At 36.2% G+C, this 7500-nt stretch overlaps 1 pseudogene; it reads left to right on the plus strand.

Annotated features, from left to right (window-relative positions):
• LOC136840646 (retinol dehydrogenase 12-like) overlaps nucleotides 1-7500 on the plus strand; it is a 25286-nt pseudogene that overhangs the window by 6815 nt on the left and 10971 nt on the right.

Below are 7500 nucleotides of genomic sequence, written 5' to 3' on the forward strand. Positions count from 1 at the left end.
TATATATATATATATATATATATATATATATATATATATATATATACATATACAGGTACACATTCACACACGAATCTTGTAAATCATAAGTCAAATTTTCCACAGTACCAACAACTGCATACACCTACAAACAAAAGGCTCACCAGTAGAATGTTGAAATCCTTACACGTGAACACACATTGCACCACTCACCTCGTATCTCGCAAATGCCCAGCAAGTGGTCCGTCGCATTCTGCAAGATGTCTTCTCTGGACTGAAGTCTGGTGCCTTTCAGGGCCATTTGCAGGGAGCTCCATCACGATAATGCATGCACCCATTCCTCATCTGATACAGAGTTTCCTGGCCAAACACAACACACCTGTGCTTCACCAAGCTCCCTACTCTCCCGATATGGCTCCGTGTGACTTCTGGCTTCCTCCCAAGCTGAAAGTGCCCCTGAAAAGGACCAGATTTCAGTCCAGAGAAGACATCATGCAGAATGCCACGGACCAGCTGCGCGATATCTCAAAAGAGGCATTCCAGCGCTGCTTCCGACAGCAACCGAACCACTGGGAGACGTGTGTGACAGCCCAAGGGGACTACTCTGAATGAGATTATTGTAAGATTGTTGTATCTGAATACGAATATTTTTCATGAATAAAGGTGGGATATTTTTTGAAGACACCTCATGTATGTATATGTGTATATATATACATATACTGTATATGTGTTACGTGTAAATTTTGAAGTACAACATTATCCATCTTTCAAAGCAATGTCATGTTATAAGTGTTTCAGCTAGTTTTGGCAGTTCCAAACGCTTATCCATACTCACAAGGTTCAGAAGAGAGAGAGAGAGAGAGAGAGAGAGAGAGAGAGAGAGAGAGAGAGAGAGAGAGAGAGCATGATACTTCCCAAGAACTGACATGTTTCTTTGTCTCATTTCACAGGCATTGGCAAAGAGGCGGCAAGAGATATGGCCCGCAGAGGGGCGAGAGTAATATTAGGATGCAGAAACATTCCGAAGTCCACGAAAGTTGTTGGTGAGAAATATTTATATATTTTCCTTCACTAGATAAATAAACCTTCTAACAGGGTATCTAGCGATGGATGTATAACAATTTACTGGGGACAGCAGTGTTGGCATTAGCTGAGGTTCTTTGCAGCGTCCCTTAGGCCCCTATCTGCGACCCCTTTCATTCCTTTGACTGTGTGTGACAGGTAAATTTAAGTCATGTATTTCCTGATAAACGAAGTTTTTCATTTACATGTACATATATGTATAGGTAAACATATATCTATGTATATGTATATATAAATATGTATATATATATATATATATATATATATATATATATATATATATATATATATATATATATATATATATATATATCTTACTTTCCTCAACCCTCCCCTACCAATTTTTTTTCATATTGCAACTGCAAAAGATTTTTCTCTTATTTCACCTTTCAAACCTTTCTATTCCTCTCGGTTTCCCTTTCAGGACTGAATGACCTCATGATAGGTCCCACAGCTTGCCTTTGGCCTAAATCTTATACTCCTTTCAGTACTAATCTCTTGAATTTCCAGTTTATCTCGACTACTCCTCATCAAAACTTTATGGGTCACAATAAGACGTTAGGGACTGTATTACCAGATTCTCGTGAATTTCCAGTTTACCTCGACTGCTCCTCATCAAAACTTCATGGGTCACAATAAGACGTTAGGGACTGTATTACCAGATTCTCGTGAATTTCCAGTTTACCTCGACTGCTCCTCATCAAAACTTTATGGGTCACAATAAGACGTTAGGGATTGTATAACCAGATTCTCGTGAATTTCCAGTTTACCTCTACTGCTCCTCATCAAAACTTTATGGGTCACAATAAGACGTTAGGGACTGTATTACCAGATTCTCGTGAATTCCCGGTTTAACTCGACTACTCCTCATGAAAAGTTTATGGGTCACAGTAAGACGTTAAGAACATTTATTACTATTGTCTCTTATTTTGTTTTAACTCTGCTGCTTCTCATCTAATTAAAACAAGTAAAAAATTCGCAGTAGTTTCTGTACATCGTATAATCAAGGCCACTGAAAATAGATCTATCTTTCGGTGGTCTCGCTATAATGCTATATGAGCCGCGGCCCACGAAACTTTAACCACGGCCCGTTGGTGGCCAGGCCTATATCGTTACCAGACGCACGATTATGGTTAACTTTAATCTTAAACAAAATAAAAACTACTGAGGCTGGAGGGCTGTAACTTGGTATGCTTGATGATCGGAAGGTGGTTGGTCAGCATACCAATTCGCAGCCCTCTAGCCTTAGTAGTTTTTAAGATCTGAGGCCGGACAGAAAAAGTGCGGACAGACAGACAAAGCCGGCACAGAAGTTTTCTTTTCAGAAAACTAAAAGCGACTAAGCCCTGAAGGAATCATTTCATTAAAAATCTGTAGAGTAATAAACACTTCAATCTAACTTTCTTTGGGCTTGACGGAAAAATCCTGAGATTAACTATCGTCTTTTATCCTCGAGGCGTGAAAATATATTTTTTTAAAGGATAAAGATTTTTGTAATTACTTTTACAGGATAATAAGAGTTCTTGTAGCTAGGAGAAAAACGTTCTTGCGATACGTAAGGTTATATTTTATCATGTACACATCCAATATCTGTCTATTGGAAATCAGATGCGTGACGGTGAAGATTATGACAATACTAAGAAACTACGTATAAAAAACAAGTAAAAAACGTACCGAAGTTTCTTCGGCGCTGTCGAGTTTTCTGTACATCGTGTATATATATATATATATATATATATATATATATATATATATATATATATATATATATACATATATACATATATATATATATATATATATATATATATATATATATATATATATATATATATATATATATATATATATATATATATATATAGATAGATAGATAGATAGATAGATACAGATATAGATATAGATATAGATATTTAGGAAGCCTTCTCTTACCAATCCGTACTTTTTGTAAGTGTTGTTACGTAAGCATTATTTGTATGTTCCTTAATACTTGAATAATAAATACACTTAACAAGCACAACTTGAGACGTAAAGACTTTATGTAGCGTCAACCAAATTTTATATTCCAGCTCCAATGTAAAAAGGATTTATTTTTGTGACAGTTTCTGATGGCAAAGTTCTTACACGAATGTGACTGTTGACTGTTATGTGCTTTTTTATTCTGGAGCCACCCTAACCCCCGCCCCCCGTTAGGATCCTGTTAGGATTAGGAGCTTATTCCAATGTAGAAAAAGGAGTTGTGTGTGTATATATATATATACATATGTATATATAAATATGTATACATATATATGTATATATATATAATTTTATATATATAATATACACACACACAAACACACATTTCGAACAAAAACATTTATTGAAGGTTTTAGTTCTTCCTTTGAACAAATACTAGGTCCTAATACGCCCCCCACCCCCCGCAACCCAAACATTCAGCCATGCCCTCTGATTTTCTCAAATGGCGTAAATAGACTCATTCTTATGACAACTGTTCAGAAAGATTCATTTGCAAAAATAATTTTCATTTTCGATTGTTACTACTTAAACTTAACTAACGTTTGGCGCAACAATTCTTCGAAATGAATATACTTAAGTCTTTCCCTGATATCAGTGATAGTGAATGAATGATGTATAATGAGCAGTGAAAAAGATTCAGACATTTACTTCTGATAATTTTTACCAGCTCACGGCGTAGACTCATTTTCATGGCAAGTACCCGGAGTCAGCTATTTGCAAACAAATCATTATTTTCACATTGTAATTACTGAAACCAAACTTATGTTTGGACTAACGATTCTTCGGAATCAATATAGTTTTTTTTTTCTAGGCTGGACGTCCGTAATAATAAAAGAACAACGTATAATGAACAGTGAAAAAGATTCATATATTTACTTCTGATAATATTTACCAACTCGACGTAAATAGACTCATATGGGGTGAGATATTTGCAAACAAATCATGATTTTTGAATTTTGATTCCTTAAACTGCCTAAAGTTAGGCACAACATTACTTCAAAATTAATAAATTTGTCTTTCCTTTAATGCCAGTGATTATGAATCAGTAATGTATAATGAAGAGTGACAAAGATAAATGACGGTGAAAATATGAAAATGGCGACAAGTGAGTCTTCTGTGAAGGGGCCTTGTTACAGCTTGAGAATCAATGCAGTCAAACAAAACAGTCAAACGGAATGCAATACGGTCGTAAAAGGATTAATTCAGTCAAGTAAAACAGTGTCCGCACCGGTCATAACGAAAAAATATCAACAATGTTAAATATAGATATTTTTAACACTCACCATCAGCCGGGAAAAGCGACGGCCGTCCTCATTTTGAAAGCACTGGATCGTTCACTGTTCTCATTTTGAAAGCACTGGATCATCATTGTTCTCATTTTGAAAGCACTGGATTGTCACTGTTCTCATTTTGAAAGCACTGGATCATCACTGTTCTCATTCTGAAAGCACTGGATCGTCACTGTTCTCATTTTGAAAGCACTGGATCGTCGCTCTCCTAATTTTGAATGCACTGGATTATTTTGAAAGCACTGGATCGTCGCTGTCCTCATTTTGAAAGCACTGGATTATTTTGAAAGCACTGGATCGTCGCTATCCTCGTTTTGAATGAACTGGATTATTTTAAAAACACTGGATCATCGCTGTCCTCATTTTGAAAGCACTGGATTATATTGAAAGCACTGGATTATTTCGAAAGCACTGGCTTATATTGAAAGCCCTGGTTTATTTTGAAAAAACATTGGATCGTCGCTGTCCTAATTTTGAAAGCACTTTATTACTTTAAAAGTACTGGATCATTTTGGAAGCACTGGAGCGTCCCTGGCCTCATTTTGAAAGCACTGGATCATCACTGTCCTCATTTTGAAAGCACCGGATTATTTTGAAAGCCCTGGATTTATTGAAAGCACTGGATTATTTTGAAAGCAATGGATCGTCACTGTCCTCATTTTGAAAGCAATGTATTTTGAAAGCCCTGGTTTATTTTCAAAGCACTGGATCGTCACTTTCCTCATTTTGAAAGCACTGGATTATTTTGAAAGGACTGGAGTGCCACTGTCCTCATTTTGAAAGCAGTCAATTATATTTAAAGAACTGGATTATTTTGAAAGCACTAGATAGTCACTGTCCTCATTTTGAAAGCACTGCATTATTTTGAAAGCAGTGGATTATATTGAAAGCACTGTATTACTTTGAAAGCACTGGATCGTCGCTGTCCTCATTTTGAAAGCACTGGATTATTTTGAAAGCACTGGATTATTTTGAAAGCACTGAATCATTGCTATCCTCATTTTGAAAGCACTGGATAATTTTGAAAGTCCTGGTTTATTTTGAAAGTACTGGATCGTTGCTGTCTCCATTTTGAAAGCACTGCATTATTTTGAAAGCTTTGGTTTATTTTGAAAGCACTGAATTGTCGCTATCCTCATTTTGAAAGCACTGGATAATTTTGAAAGTCCTGGTTTATTTTGAAAGTACTGGATCTTCGCTGTCCTTATTTGAAAGCACTGGATAATTTTGAAAGTCCTGGTTTATTTTGAAAGTACTGGATATTCGCTGTGTTCATTTTGAAAGCACTGGATAATTTTGAATGTCCTGGTTTATTTTGAAAGTACTGGATCGTTGCTGTCTTCATTTTGAAAGCACTGGATTATTTTGAGTCCTGGTTTATTTTGAGAGTGCTGGGTCGTTGCTGTCTTCATTTTAAAACCACTGGATTATTTTGAAAACCCTGGTTTACTTTGAAAGCACTGGTTTATTTTGAAAGCATTGGATCGTTGCTGTCCTCATTTTGAAAGCACTGGGTTATTTTGAAAGTCCTGCTTTATTTTGAAAGCACTGGATCGTCGCTGTTCTCATTTTGAAAGCACTGGAGCATCGCTGTCCTTATATTGAAAGCACTGGATTATATTGAAAGACCTGGATTATTCTGAAAGCACTGGATTATTTTGAAAGCACTGGATTACTTTGAAAGCACTGTATCGTTGCTGTCCTCATTTTGAAAGAACTGGACTATTTTCAAAGCACGGGCTCGTCGCTGTCCTCATTTTGAAAGCAGTGGATTATTCTGAAAGCCCTGGTTTATTTCAAAATCACTGGATCGTTGCAGTCCTCATTTCGAAAGCACTGGATTATTTTGAAAGCACTGGATCATCGCTGTCCTCATTTTGAAAGCACAGTGGTATTTTGATGGCCCTGGTTTATTTTGAAAGCACTGGTTTGTTGCTGTCCTTATTTTGAAAGCACTGGCTTATTTTGAAAGCTCTGGTTTATTTCGAAAGCACTGGATTGTCGCTGTCCTAATTTTGAAAGCACTGGATCGTAGCTGTCCTCATTTTGAAAGCAATGGATTATATTGAAAGCACTAGATTATTCAGAAATCACTGGATTATTTTGAAAGCACTGGATTGTCCTGTCCTCATGTTGAAAGCACTGGATTATTTTGAAAGCATTGGATTATATTGAAAGCCTAGATTATTTTCAGATCACTGGATTATTTTGAAAGCACTGGATTTTGAAAGCACTTGAGTGTCACTCTCCTCATTTTGAAAGCACTGGATTGATGATGTCCTCGTTTTGAAAGCACTGGATTATTTTGAAAGCACTGAATTGTTGCTGTCCTCATTTTGAAAGCACTGGAATATTTTGAAAGCACTGGATTATATTGAAAGCACTGGATTTTTTAATTCAATGGGTCGTTGCTGTTCTTATTTTGAAAGCATTTGATTTTGAAAGAATTGGATCGTTGCTGTCCTCATTTTGAAAGCACTGGATTGTCGCAGTCCTCATTTTGAAAGCACTGAAATATTTTGAAAGAGCTGGATTATATTGAAAGCACTGGATTATTTTGAAAGCACAAGATTATTTTGAAAACACTGGACTGTCACTGTACTCATTTTGAATACACTGGATTACACTGAGAGCACTGGATTATTTTGAAAGTACTGGATTGTCACTGTCCTCAATTTGAAAGCACGAATATTTTGAAAGCACTGGATTATATTGAAAGCGCTGGATTTTTTTTAAAGCGCTGGGTTGTTGCTGTCCTCATTTTGAAAGCACTGGATTATATTGAAAGCCCTGGTTTATTTTGAAAGCACTGGGTTATATTGAAAGCCCTGGTTTATTTTGAAAGCACCAGATTATTTTGAAAGCACTGGATCGTAGCTGTCCTCATTTTGAAAAGCACTTTATTATATTGAAAGCACTGGATTATTTTGAAAGCACTGGATTTTTGCTGTCCTCATTTTGAAATCACTGGAATATTTTGAAAGCAATGGTTTATATTGAAATCACTGGATCGTAGCTGTCCTCATTTTGAAAGCACTGTATTATATTGAAAGCACTGTATATTTTGAAAGCACTGGATTATTTTGGAAGCACCGGATTATTTTGGAAGCAATGGATTGTTGCTGTCCTC

This window comes from Macrobrachium rosenbergii, chromosome 8 (genome assembly GCF_040412425.1).
Source record: "Macrobrachium rosenbergii isolate ZJJX-2024 chromosome 8, ASM4041242v1, whole genome shotgun sequence".
Lineage (NCBI taxonomy): Eukaryota > Metazoa > Arthropoda > Malacostraca > Decapoda > Palaemonidae > Macrobrachium > Macrobrachium rosenbergii.